This window comes from Rhinolophus sinicus, linkage group LG04 (assembly GCF_036562045.2).
Source record: "Rhinolophus sinicus isolate RSC01 linkage group LG04, ASM3656204v1, whole genome shotgun sequence".
In the NCBI taxonomy this organism is placed as follows: domain Eukaryota; kingdom Metazoa; phylum Chordata; class Mammalia; order Chiroptera; family Rhinolophidae; genus Rhinolophus; species Rhinolophus sinicus.
In genome coordinates this window covers 51,799,364-51,814,729 of record NC_133754.1, presented here as the reverse complement: position 1 = coordinate 51,814,729, position 15,366 = coordinate 51,799,364, and the positions used below count along the sequence as shown (strand labels likewise).

General features: G+C 36.1%; 1 protein-coding gene and 1 non-coding gene across 4 annotated transcripts in view; both read right to left on the bottom strand.

The window, feature by feature from the left end:
* MYO16 (myosin XVI) overlaps positions 1-15,366 on the bottom strand; it is a 542,975-nt gene that overhangs the window by 452,061 nt on the left and 75,548 nt on the right. The gene's annotated exons all lie outside the window — the stretch shown is intronic.
* Positions 14,470-14,571, bottom strand: LOC141571389 (U6 spliceosomal RNA). The gene has a single exon (XR_012496137.1). It is a non-coding gene; the product is annotated as a U6 spliceosomal RNA (small nuclear RNA).

Below are 15,366 nucleotides of genomic sequence, written 5' to 3'. Positions count from 1 at the left end.
TGGACAATCAGCTCTAACGCATCTTTTGGAGCAAAAATTAATATAAGACCTTGTATTATATATTAATTATATTATATTATATTATATTATATTATATTATATTATATTATATTATATTATATTTTATATCATATTATATTATAAACCTGGTCTTACAGTAAAATAAGATTGGGTCTTATCTTAATTTTTGCTCCAAAAGACGCATTATTGCTGATTGTCCATCTAGGTCTTATTTTCGGGGAAACACGGTAGTAGTTTCAAATTAATTCCTTTCTCATTTGTTTCAGTGAGACTTCCAACTTAGAATTTTTTAAATGATTAATTTGATTCACTGAATAGGTGCTTTCTAAGGTCCCTTTTTGTCTCTTTACTATGATTTAATGTAAATGAAAACAATAGATGAGGTCCACCACCCAGGTGTTTGAAACTAGAAGGCTATTAAGATGTCAGCATATCAGTGTCTCTTTATATTTTATGCTGACTTTCTCTTCCTTATAGATATCTACATTATATAGATTTTTAGATCATTGAAATGATACTTCTTTCAAATTTAGACAGAAGACATGGCATTATTTTCAAAATGATATATGTGATACCTAATGGACATCTTTAATTTTTAAAGTTGATGTCAGAATGCATCATTCTACACATTAGGGCTGTGGTGCCACCGAGGGCTTTTCTATCATTTTATTTAAAAAAAGAAGAGTCAGTTTTTTATTAAAGCATCTAGAAATGACTTCCAGCCGCCCTTTGTTTATCTGGAGGGGGAAAAAAAATAATACTCTAACACATTCAAGGTGAAAAAAAAGGCAATTTTTTTTTTTTTAAACCATTTTCCAATTCTGTCTACTCAGTCCTCTCAGCTTCTCCCCTCCCTTCTGCCTCAAGGTCACCTGTTCCCTTTGAGGTAGTGCTCATCCATTTGCTTATCAAAGCTTCTGCCAAATCCAACAATAGGAAAGCCCAGAGTGAAGCAAATATAAAAAGGAGGATTTACTATGAACTACAGTGTGAATGCAGCTGAAACGTAAATGCTACCACCATTTCAGCAAAGAGCATTTCAGCAGCATCTTCCCACTCATGTTTGCAATCTTCCTCCAGGCACCACTGCTCTGCACACTCTTTCATAAACCACTGCTGGGGCCTTATCTGTCTGTTCCACCAGATGAACCACCATGCAGGGGGATTACAAAAAGAATAGAAAAGTACTCCTCCCCACAAAACAATCAAAGTCCCAAACATTATGAGGAACAGTCCAAGAAAGCAAAAATTTTAACAGCATCATCATTAAAAAGGAATCCAAAGAGAGGAAAGGGCTGAAGCAGGGAAATGTTAGTAAATGTAGTACATTAACATAAATGCCTCCTTCTAATACCACCCAAGAGCTATTTAGCAAGCGCGTTACATTCTTACTACACAGGTGCCAGTCCATGTGTTAAGAACTTCCTGTGCATTCATTCCTTCAATCCTTACCAAACTCCAATGAAACACATAATATTATTACCTCCGTTTTACAGATGAAAAAACAACATTTACGTTATATCTTCAAGGTCAAACAGAGAGGAAGCCTGAATACCTGTTTCAGACACAGCAATCTGCCCCAGAGCTTCACATGAACTTAATTCTGCTTATACTAAGTCATTTCCTACTTCTATATATTTTATGAATTACAGTAATGACCTTATTTGTGAGAACATAAGTGAATACTTTCAAGCACAACATTTTTTTCTCCCCAGTATTCCTTCACGTGTCCATCATTTATCATTTCAGATTACTATTAGTGGTATTCATTCTAGCCCATCTGTTTTGTTTAATGAGAGTGCAAGTTCACGAGACTTCTATTCACGTGAGTATCTTACAATATCCATCAGCGTTCCTACTATTTTTTTTTCTACAGATAGTAGGGGCCATCATTAAAAAAAGAGGAAGCATTTGTACCAGATTCAGTTCAGATTTCACACCATTTTCCTTTTTTTTTAAGACAAGGAGGGAGAAGTGAAATTTCCATCCTAGCAAACACAGAAGAAACTTGACTTCTGTTATATTCATTGTGTGAAAGTCCTTCTCTGATCTCCCTCTAGTGTTTGCAGTTTAGTACAGCATTGACTCAGCAGCTTAATGACTTCAAAATTGCTCCTTTATATAGGCATTCAGCTGATTCCCCTGAGCAACTATTGTTGGCCCAGCACCACGCGAGATGTGCCAGTGAAGCAAACACAAGTGGCCCCTGCCCTTGTGGGGCCAGCAGTCAGTCTCACACCAAGCAGACATTAAGGACCCAGTCACCCAGTGGCCCCACAGCATTCCTGGCCATCTTTCCTTGCTCTGAGCCCCCTGTCTTTGCACCCACTTTTAGCACTTTCTCCCCAGTGAAGAGCCTGCCTCCTCTGCTATTTACGTTACAGAATCAGAAAAACGGCCAGGCCTTGTGGGTACAAATCACATGGAGAAGGACATGCAAGGAAGGGGGGAGAGAGTTCTGAGTGGTGCCACAGTCCACTGCTGAGGGCAATTCCAGGAAGCAAAGCAAAGAAGAAACAAGCAAATACGAGCCTGAGAGGCAGAGTTAGTTCAGTGGCCAAGACCTGCAAGATCAAAGACAGCGCTCATGGGCCGGCTCACGGTAAAGTCGGTGCTGCCTGGCAAGTGAGAAGTACCGAACCTGCTTTTCGGGGAAATCAGGAAAACAGAAGGCATTAAGGACAAGGGTTTGTGAGGAGTGCGATAGGAGTCTAAATTGGATCCCTCTCAATGTCCTCCAAGAAGATAAAGAAGATAAATGCACTGAGTATATTTCTCACATTGATTTTGGGGGGCAAGGGTATAATTATTTAAAAGGCGGCTAGAGTATGCAAATGAGCTCAAAGTTCATTCAGGTTATGCACAGATTTGTGTGAACGCGTATATGGATAAATTTTATGGAAAATACTATGTAAGTCAGTGTGGGGACAGAGCCCCCGAGAGCAGTTTCCAGGCTCTCGGCCTCACGGGGAAAGGTGCTGGCTTGGGTAGTAGTAGATGGCCGTCAGCTGTGCCTAGTTGGCCGTCAGCTCTAACCCTTGAGCCATTGGCCACTAATATAACTGCCACGGGGGCGCTGGGGAGTCGAGTGGAGGAGAGTCGAGGGAACTCAGCCAGTCGGTCGGTCGGCAGAAAAGCGGACAGCAAGTTGCACGTTGTGTGAATCCAGCCTCCAGTGAGACTATAGTGGCATGACTTCCCTACCTGTGGCTCCGTGGGTGTTCCTTTTTGGCCTCACCATATCCTGTGTTTTTGTGTGGGGAGTGGGAGCTGAGACCCTGCAGGCCGCCTCGCATGACAGTCAGGAATAAGATAACATGAAAGAAACAAAAAGTGTGATTTCATTGCTGGGGAGGAGGGCTTGGCCAGGTTTGGATGAGAAGTGGGTTTAAGATGAGAGATGTTCATGATGAGTAGGTGTTAGCTAAGGCTAGACTTCCTAAGCAGTGTGTGGGGCATGGGGCAGGGCGGATAACAGCAAATTATCATTAAATGAGTGGGGTGGGCGGGGGGGCGGGGCTGAAGGGGAGGAGCCCATGTGGTGCAGTGTGACAGGAAGTGGGAGTAGGGTAGGTTACAGGCCAATCATGCAGGATCTGCAAATACTTGATAATAAGCATATAATGTACTTCAGTAAATACAAGGTCATATTTAAACACTAACTTTGGCTGCCTTACATGACTAAAACGCTCATGTGAGTCTTCCAAACCAGTGATGGAAACTAACATCAGAGTTTCTAGAAATCTGCAAACTGGAAGTGATAATTATCAGTTGTTAGAATTACAAAGTGCTTTGGGAAAAAGATTCTGACTAGCTGAGAAAATCAAGGAAAGCTTAATGATGTTTACACTGCCTATTTCAGAAATGGGCTGGTTTTGGGGCATTCTGACATTGAGCTGAGGAAGACCTCTTTAAGATTAGACAACTGAGGGGGAAAGAAAATGGTGAAACACACATGGAAACAGCCAAGAGTTAAAGTTTGGTAGGAGCATGGAAGCGATGAAAGACGGAAGAGGGTAGCAAGGTGTGTGAGACCATTGCATCACTGACCAGCACGGGAGAACAGATGAACTTGTTGAGTTCAGTCCCAAAACATTCCATGAGGGGCAGTGAGAATGTGGGGGTTCCTTTCTGTCCACACCAACACTACCTGTCTAGGAGTCTGGGAACCAATCCTCCATCAGAGAGATACTAGAATGCACGTTGTAGGGCATTAAAACATTGTGGGGTATTAGAATATTAGAAAGGATTTGTTTTCTTCACCTAGAGTAAGTCAGCTGTGGATTATTCCTGTTAGATAAACAAAGCAAACAGTCTTAGGTATGCTACTAAGACAGGATCTTTAGAAACACAGATAATTGTGTTCTGGGTATTCATGGTTCTCTTTATCTCCAAAGTGTAATTCAGTGAGTCAGTGTGTCAATGAGTCAATCCTTTAAGAAATGAGATGAACATGTAACAATGACAAAGGATACAAGGGCTTTGCTTATAACCAGAACCCTATTACGACTACCAATTTTGGTTTCTTTCCCACAGAACAGTCCACTGACAACTGCTGGAGGAGAAATCTTTACAAATGGATTGCATGTCTCAAAAGTACACTGTTCTAATGGGGCATTGCAAATTCATTCATTCATCTAGATATCAACCAATCCATCTCTAAATGTTACCATCATTTCTTCAACCTTAGTACTGCATTCTACCTTCAAATGTTACAGTTCATATTTTAATCCTTCCCTGAACTCCCAGAAAGGGAGTCTGAGAGCTAGCTCCTTGTTACAAGCATCTTTTCCACCAAAATATCTCTAGTACCCTTTAGAAGGTCAAACACAATATAGGTCGGCACTCAATGCATTCATTGAATGTATGTGTTCTATCACTCAAGGATCACCAGTGATTAAGGAAAAGACTTGGAAAAGAGGAATCCATTAAGGCTTGGCTTAAAGAGAAGAAAATAGCATAAATGCATATGTCAAATTTAGTCAGAGGGTAGATTAACTGCTTTGGTTCCTTTAATCTGCTACAATCATAGCCACTGAACTGCTGAATATAGATAGCCAGTGCTGTGAAAAATATGCCATTCAAATGAACTTAAAGTGAGAAAAAATTAAGAGATTAACCTGAAGAAGTTAATAGTATCATTTAAAAGCAAAGAATGATGATAAATACTTTCAATTTAAGTGTAAAGACATTGACCAATTCAAACATCAATAGAAGATACTATCAACAAGTCAAATATTTTAATCAAAGATTCAGCATCTAAAATCAGGGGAAAAAAATTACACCCCTAAAGTTGTATGTTAAATAAAAGAATAAGATTTTAGATTAAGCCATGGATTTTTGTCACCCTTGGCTCAGTTTAGAAATAAAATATAACTAATCCTAGAGTCAATTATCATTCAGAACATGTGCACTGTCTCTACTAGGAAAAGCAGTTCATTTAGTGCTTCACAGATTGATTATAACATTTTAGAATGATGTAAATATGTCTAGTATTTTCTGTAATTCGCAAAACTGGCCATTTGCCCTACTCCTTCATCTCCAATACCGTCATGACACACACCAAATCTAATTGCGTCAGCTAGTTTTTAAGCAAGGTTTTCTATGATAATGCACAATATCCTCTTAGAATACATCCTCTAAAATAGAAATAAATCCTTTGTAAATTATTTCAGACTCTGAGTCTAAATTCTCCTTTATGGATGCTTTCTGTAAGCCCTTTATTTTTTTCACTTTCAAACCACGTTCAAGTTAGTCAGGGCTTTCCTTGATGTTTGAAATACATAAGAAAATGAAGACTGGAAATTCTTCCAGTTTCTTTCTCTTGTAGGGTTCCCTCAATTGGGGGTATGTTTTTTATTTTCCCACAACTGTGGTATATTCTTTTCACGTTTGCCTACAAATTCTACAGAAAGTTTTCAGTCAACAACAGAGGGCTGCACAAGCAGTGGATTATTGGTGGTGATTTAAAAATAGGGCTTTTCTAAAAATATTGAACTATTTCCTGGAAAAGAAAATATTCCTCAGTATTCTTCAGAATATTATAGGACCAAACTATCCATTTAAAATGTGCCCTTCATTTAATATTGTAAAGTCGAGACAGACTGATTTCTCAAAAGCTAGACTCTACCATGTTTCCCCAAAAGTAAGGCCTAGCCAGACCATCAGCTGTAATGCATCTTTTGGAGCAAAAATTAATATAAGACCGGGTCTTATTTTGATATAAGACCCGGTCTTATTTTGATATAAGACCCGGTCTTATTATAATTAATATAATAATATATATAAGACCGGGTCTTGTGTAATATAATAATAATATAAGACTGGGTCTTGTATAATATAATATAACACCAGGTATTAATTTTTGCTCCAAAAGATGCATTAGAGCTGATTGTCCAGCTAGGTCTTATTTTCAGGGAAACAGGGTATATGGAAGAGCTCAGAATCATCTCAAAACTTGAAAAAAAAAATCATTATATTACCATTATTAATAAATAAATAAGACTAGTCCCCAAACTGAGTTTTAGGTGACCATATGATGTACATACAGTTCTCTAAATAGGGAGACATTATTTTTTATTCCCCATTGTCTCTTACATATGTGACAAAAAGTGGTTTCCCTTTTCATTTAAAAAAAAAAGTCTATTTCAATGGAACCTATTGAAAGTTCAAATATTAGGTTGGTGCAAAAGTAATTGCAGTTTAAAAGGTTAAAAATAATTGCAAAAACTGCAATTACTTTTGCACCAACCTAATAATTTATTTTTATGATGCTGTGTGGCTACAATAAATAGCAGAAAATTCTCTAACTTGGGTTTTCAGAAGCTTTCTAATTTTCCACTTTTTTTCAACACAGTTCAAAGTCCATCAAACACTAGTTTCAAAAGCTTATAATTCCATTTCAGTGCTCTATGGAATACACATTTCCAAATGAACCAGGTATGCTGAATGGAAACACAGTCACAATTACCTCTGACCTTCCTCTCAGGAAGCAGTCTTTTTTTTTTTTTTTTTGGAGAGGTTTTTATATGGGTCAAAACACCCTACACACTGAGTTCAAAGTTGTCTAAGAATCACTCAAATAAAAAAGACCTCATATTTCATTTTTTCTCTCTCTCTCCATATTTCTTTCTGTAACGCAGGGGAAAAATCCTCATGGTGAAAAATGTGTCACAGCATCCCAGTCGGCAAAAACCGACCTATTTTATTATTAAGACCTGCTGGAAAATATAAAGTTGAGAAAGCTGATTTACTTATAAAAACCACACTAAAATGACTAAATGGACAGCATTTAAGGCCAGACTGATTTCACAGTCAGAGATGTCATGGGCTACCTGTCATGAATACCCCACAGCAATGGGAAAATAAAAGAAAAAAAACGGTGCTGCCTTTGTAACAGTGGTTGCTAAGTTTCAAAGCGTTTTCACTTCAAAGTACTAGAATTTGTAACAAAGTCAGAGGTCCAGTCACCACAGTAAGACTAAGGTACCATTTTTCTCTCCACCTTTCACTTTTAGTGTCTCAATTTAGCTAGATCCCCTCCGAGCAAACTATTTTTAAATGCTTAAATGCAGTAAATTTTATAGTAGCAAAATTCTCCAAAGGTGATTGATGGAACACAAAGTCCTTTGAGTATAAAAGAGTCAACAGTAGTAGTGTTAATACTACAGTGTTAACAAAAGAACGTTACTGGTTGCTTACTAGGTGCTGGATGCTGCTCTATGTACCTTACATGCATTATGCTCACGACTCTATGAAGTAGATAAAGATGTTATAATCACTCAGAGTTCCTAAAGGAGGCTAAAGCTTAGAGAAGTTCGGCAAATTGACCAATGTGAAAGATTGGTTAACTATCAGAGCAAAAATAGAGACACAGTTCTGTCTGATACCATCACAAACTCCTGAGCAACTTTTGTTTATCAATCCCTCACCCCACACTCTCAGGCAATATTGCCAACATTTTTGCCTTAGAATCAGAGTTCTAGAAAATGGAGTGTTAAAAAGTCAAGGATTAGGATAAGAAGGAGTAATTAAAGAAGTACTGACTGTTCACTTGAATAATTTTGTTTGTAAAAATAGGCCCTTGGAGAGTGTGTCTACACAGAGAAGATTATGCAAATGGATGGCCAAATCACTACACATAAAACTGAGAAAATTTCCCCAAATTTTGAATAAAATCAGCTATAATCACAAATGGCTTTTTTTTTTGGTTGCCTTTTTATTATGTGCGACTATACGAAAAGTCAAATAAAGAAACAAATTTCTTTTCTTGTCTCTCCCACTACAAAATTGGGAAAGCATGAATAGTCTTGTGAGACAATTAGAAAATTTTACTAACTGGTGTAAGAAGCACTCTTGAGCCAAAAGGAACCATACACACATTGGCCCCTCCGGAATTGACAGAAATCTCAAGGAAGGCATTTGATTTCTTACTTCACTGAGTGGGGTTTCAGTTAATTATTCACTCACCTATTCCAAACATTTCATGAGTACTAACCATGTGTTAGATGCTCTCTCTGTCTTAGGCAAAGTGGACTGTGAATTAGAACTGACACTTGAGTTACAAATTTATAGCCTAAATGAGCACAACCCTTATTGTTTTTCCAAGGTATTTGTGACAAGGAAATACTTACATGAGGAGCAAAAAAAACCACACATAATTTTGTTCAATATTCCAGTTCATATACACTAATTTTGTTCTCAAGGCAGTATACAAATCAGGCCAGCAATACTGTTTTAGATCCCAGCGAGTAAAAATAGTGTAAATGGAGATCATAATTGTCTCTTCAAATCACATAAGAAATCAACACCAATCCTGTCTCTCCATTGAAACCATTTTTTTTTCTATACAATAGTAGGTCCGGCAAAATAAAAGATGCTTTCAACTCATATAGGAACTATTTAAAAAAATAAACAAAATGTTAAAAGCCCCATAGTATCACGTTAATAACAGTCTTTAAAAAATATTTTTCAACCATGGAAAGACAATTCAATTTTGGTTGTTATATAAACTTGGAATTTAATTTAATAATTATAGAAACAGAATCTTTCCAGAGCAATTGATACAAATGAGAATTTTATTAGCCCTGTGTTACAGATGAGACAACTAATATTAGAGTAAAACAAAGTTATTTGTACGCTTATCATCAGTCAGTAGAAATAAGAAAACAATTAGATTCACAGGAGACTCTAAACATGCTCTAAAATCTCTGTAAATTTGGGCAGAAGCCTAGGTTTACACACATACACACACACACACACTCAGTCACTCCAGTGTTTATTTTGTACAATGCCACAAAATACTAATACTAGAGTATCAGCTCCTTGAAGTCAGAGGTCTGTGTCTGATTTATTCTTGTCCTATCCGTACACATTATCTGGCACATTGTAGGTGCTCAATAAATATTTGCAGAATAAATGAAAGTAACACCGATCTTGATCCCTACCCACCTTTCTCATTTATCTCACACAGCTAGCGCTAACTCCAAAATGTTAATGACTGGCCTCACAGGTACTAAAAGCAGCATTGAATAAATATATGGTACTCTCAGAGGTAGAGCAGCTGTGTCTAGGGTTAGGAAATCATGGACTACTCAAACGAAGACTCCATAGTAAAGAATATAAAGGGCTCGTAAAAAAGGAAGAGTTCATGTTTTTCACTGTGTGCCACTTTATAAACAGTTCTGTAGTCATGAGGATATAAATAATAATTGGTTTTCCATTTTAAAACCATCCCCTAGATGTGGAAGACTTACCAATGGTTATGAAATGTAATTTTATCCACCTTGACCACGACCACATGAAACTGCTGTTTTTGTAGGTTAAAGTAATCGCATATCAGCAATTCCATATGCTTCAAACTGATCAAAATCAAAGTGTGGCCAGCTGATAAAGACTGGAAAGTAGAGGAGAAAATGACAGTGCAGGGAAGTGTGGGAGAGCTAACAACTGTTTTTTATAAAATGAAGAGTTAAAAAACACTGTCTATAGTCACCAGAACAATATATATAGGTTTAGAAATGTTTCTGAAGTTACAGAGGTGACCAAACAGGAGAGAAACTAAAAATAACAATATATGTATATTCAATTAAGGGGGCGAAGGGAGGTGTAGGAAGGCATAAATGAAGGTGCAGAATAAATTTAATTCATATCCATGATAGCAGGATAACAACGTCTGAATAAAATAAATGCAATATATTGTTAGGAATGTGGGGGTAACTCCCTAAAAACCTAGAAACAAAATAAATATGGTTGCCTCTGGGGTGTAAAATTAGGTGAACATTCTATGGGACAAGAGATGACAAGTTTCTAATATGAGCCTTTAATTATCACTTGGTTTATTTTAACAATGGTATGTACCTGTTTGATATAAATATATTTTTAAGGGAGTAACAAAAATGCCTAACTCATGAGTTTGTTTTAAGTATGTAATGAAATAATAAATATAAAGGACTAACACATAGGTTTGGCACAAAGGAAGCATTAATAAATGGTAGCTATTACTTTTTTAAAAATCGTTGTCAAGGTTGAAAAATTCAGCAACCCATGACTCACATCCAGACATTCTATCTAAGTACTTACACAGAAGGGAATGACCACCTTCATTTTTAATAAATTCAACAAATGACCATAATGCACTGCAGCAGTTTCCTAGGTCTGCCATAACAATGTACCACAACTGGGTGGCTTACAAGAACAGAAACTCTTTCTCAAGATTCTGGAGGCTAGAAATCCAAAAGCAAGGTGTTGGCAGGGTTATGCCGCCTCTGAATGTTCTAGGGGAGAATGCTTCCTTGCCTCTTCTAGCTTTTGGTTGGTCATCCTTGGTATCCCTTGGGTTGTAGACACATCACTCCAATCTCCACCTCCATTTCCACAGGGTCTTATTGTTTTTGTGTCTCCTCTGTCTCTGTGTTACCACAAAGCATTTTCCTCTCTGTGTGTCTCTATGCCCAAATGTCCCTCTTCTTATAAGGACACCAGACATTGGAATAGGGTTTACCCTACTCCAGAATGACCTCATCTCAACCAATTACATCTGTAAAAACCCTATTTCCAAATAAGGTCCAGGGATACCAGGGGTTATGACTCAACATATCTTCTTGGAGACAAAATGCATGCCCACCAAAATTTGGGATCCACTAAAACTTTGCTTCTCAATACTGATTACTCATTAGAATCAACTGGAGAATTTTCAAAATTACACAAGTGCTGGGCTCCAACCAATTAAATCTGAGTCTCTAGGGGTAAAACTAGGCATTACCATTCTTTAAAAACTTTTCAAGTAATTCTAGTGCAGAGCAAGGATTGAGCACCACTGTGCAAGACTCAGATTTTACAGTCTTTTATGAAAATGTGGAATATTTTTAACTCGAATGTTTACATTGTTTTTCTTAGTGTGTATTGGAAAAAACATAGCCCATTTTTAGTCTAAATATAGTCTAACAATTTAGTAACATAGTCTATGCTAAAAAATGCTGTTTGGAGAACAGAGGCTTTTTGATAGTGGCCTTCAAGAACTCAAAATTTTCTCATCAGTACACTTGTAGGTATGTGATAATGTGTTTAAATGGGCATAATATGGATTATAAAATATTTACTTGTATATATAATTATAGACATTTAGAAATAAAGGTAAAGGAGTAAGAAAGAAAGTGTATAGCAGAGAATTAAACTGAAGAAGTTTGAGCTTGGTAAGTTTAAGTAAGTTCATGATATCTTAACACTATTTTACAGTCTTGTCCTTCATGTTATATTTCTAATTTTGCTTGAAAGAGACTATAATATACGACTATATTTGGACTACTCTCTCCAAACTGCCCCCAATTTTCCAGAGCTGTGATTCCAGAAAACACTTGGCAATGACTTCCCCATTTTTAAAACAGAAAGATACAATTTCTGGGTAAAACATGAAAACAAGAAGAGGAAAGAAAAGAAAGAATGAGGTATTCAATAGAGTCAGACCTGGAGCCCTAGAAAATACTTTGAAAAACTGAAATGACTAATATTGGGTGTTATTTTCTTGTTTGGGTTGAAGACAATTGTATACTGGTATTTGCTTTGTTGTTACAGTGATTAATGGCTAAACTAGTAATAATTTCATGAAATAATAAATTTCACTGTGTTTATTACAAGACGGTATAAAGAAGCTAAAGTAATACTGATGTATTATAATCCAGAGGAAAATAAAGTGCATTAATGAAAATACTAGAAGCTAATAAATTGAGAGATAAAGCCTAATAAAATGTGAAAAGTAAAATACTAATATGGAAGTATACCAAAACATATTAACCAGGTTAATCATAATAAACAAATCACACAACCTCTTCCATAGGAAAAGGGTAAGGATAAAGAAGTCAACGTGTGGTTTTGTAGAACTACATAATAATTCATGATCCACACAAGGACCCTTGAGAGCAAAAGAAGTTACTGTTAATAATATATCATGCAAGGACAACAGCTACAATCAGGGACTGTCCCCAAACCCAAGATACATGGTAACCATAGTTTTAACCCACTCTACCAATATTTTTGGCTTCACTTTACCATAGCTGCTGCCTTAGCCTTTGAAATACCTTTACAAAATGTTTTTTCCATGATCAAACATGAAAGGGTACACATTTAGTCAATATCTATTCCAAAATGTTGTACACACAATCCATACACAGTAAATCATTTCATGAGAAACAATGGGCAAATTACGCTTGTGATGAAATCAACCCCAAATCTCAGTTGGCTGAAAACAACCAAAGTTTCTTTGTCTTTCATGTTACATGCCCATCAGAGGTGGGCAGGGGGTCTCACCTCACACCACAGAGAATGACATACCCTGGAAAAGACACTTAACACTTTCTCTCTCATCTTATTTGCCCAAACTCATCACATGGTGCCATGCAACCACGAAAGGCCTAGAAAGTGCAATCTTACCTTATGTCTGGCTGGAAAAGGTGAAGTAGAACTATTTGCAAATATAATTCCTAGCTACCATAAAATATCTTTGTAACTCAGTATCGTTTTGAAACTTGTTCTGTTGTAAACACCTATTTTTTTTTTCGGGGGGGGGGGGGGCAGGGTGCATGTTGTTTTGAAATGGAGGCAGTCTACTCTCTTTTCTTCCGTCTATTTTTCTCTCTGATTTCTGTCTTGCTTTATATTGTTTTTATAACTTCAAATAAATATAAGCCTGCTACAGAAATGTTGCAAAACAAACTATTTCACATATGCCTGTTCTGTGCCAACTCTTCTACTTAACACTTAGAAAGCAATGAGGCATATCTGCACAATCTCTGTGATCAGAACGGCCCGGAAAATAGCCACATTTATCAAAGTACAAATTAGGAAAATTTCTCTTTCCCAAACAGGCAAACTGGTGATTTTAACACACAGGTAGCATTCCTTTCAAGACACAGGTATGTGAGCCTGGAATACTGCATTGAATACTCTGGGAAGCAGAGTACACACATGGTCGAATGAGACTACCACATAATCTTAACGTGTGTATAATATATAAGCTCTGCAAAATCATTTTAAAGGTTGTAATTCCTAAATGATGGTATTGCACACCATTTTTAAAAATATATTTCCTTCTTTAAATATTTGTTTTCCAATACTCTGCAGTACACTTGCATTTATTTACATTGCTATATAAGAAAAAAAAATGTATGCTGCAGGTCCTGGCTGTACATTCAGATGTGTTTGTCCTTCTCTGAGAAGGCTGATTTAAGGCCCAGATGCTAATCTCTGCTTACAGGTGTATGATGGCTTTAAATTGCTTTTAGAATATATTTGATTGTAGTTATAAAAACCTGGTGTTTCAGAAATAGAGTTAGGTGCTATAGAGGTCACTCCCACTTTCAACAGAACTTTAATGTGAAAATTTGGTTATATATGCATGGAGTTACATGGTGGACAAAAATTACATATGAACCATTATTCTCAGTGGTACGAAAATATTAGCAAATACCTCACTTTATGCTCCCTCACTTTATGCCTCCCAATAAGAAAAATCTAAATTCAAATCCTATTCCTAATCAACGGTATAGAATAAATTACCTAAATATGTTAAACTTGCTGTTCAATTCAAAATGTATAAAATTTTGTAACACATGTAACCCTTCCAGCATAACACTGTGTGCTATTTAAGGAAGGTGAACTATCATATTGCCCTAATAACTAAGAGCCTTAAACAGGGCCTTACTTCATTAGCTATATAATGGCTCTTGCTTAAAAAAGAGGAGGTATTCTATTGAAAAAGAACATTTACAATTTTATATTTATTTCTAGGGAGGGAGTTGAGAATCCAAATCTCTACTTGCTGTGTTTCTTTGGCCTCAGCCTGCCAAATGGAGCTATAATTGCACCCAGCTTAACTTCCTTTAATAATTTTTAATGTAAAATGCTACAAAGACAAAAATATTTTCTAAAAACAAAATATTTTTTAAATAACTAAGGAACTTTTTTTTCTTCACGAATTTGTGTGTCGTCCTTGTGCAGGGGCCATGCTAATTTCTATTGTTCCAATTTTAGTATATGTGCTGTTGAAGCAAGCACTGGACATTTCATTTTTGAAAAAGGTTATTTCTTCACTTTCAGCATAAAATGATCATTTTTAAACTTCTTGTTAATTTTAATTTAGTTCAAATCTATGTATTGTTCTTTATTCATTTACTATAAGTTAGTATATTTTCTAATAACCTCTTCTTACTATATCTGGGATGTGTGTGTGTATGTTTCATGTAGTAGCACATATACAAATATATAACATTGCATTTCTGAAGTGTAATATTATTTAAAATAGTTAGTGCTAACTGAGTGCTTACTTTGTGCCAGAATCAATTATAAAAACATTTCTGTTAACTTATCAAACCCTCCAACAATTCATCCATCTCAGTTTATAGGTTGAGTCTCGGGGAATTTAAAACAATTTGCTGAAGAATAAGCATTATAAATAGAAACTGAATTATTGCTCCATCCTTCAATTTATAATAATTTTGAGAAAACAATTTAGATTTTTATCCAAATATAAATCTAACTTCAAATATATCTGATTAATGATAACCCTTAGAATATCTTTCTAGTGGTTCACTATTCATCTCAGTTCAAATATGAACTGCAACAGCAAATTAATGTCTTGCTCATAACTAAACAACAAATTTGATATAGGGCTAAGGAAGGGAAAACCGTCAAATCTCAGACTACATCTTAAATATATTGATAAATTATGCCTCCACTGGACAAACTCTAAGACCAGAATTAAATTGATTATTACTATTTAAAAACATAACTTTAAAAATATTAAAGTAAGTCATGATTAATGATAATTGTTATAGCTGTTAAGTCACAGAA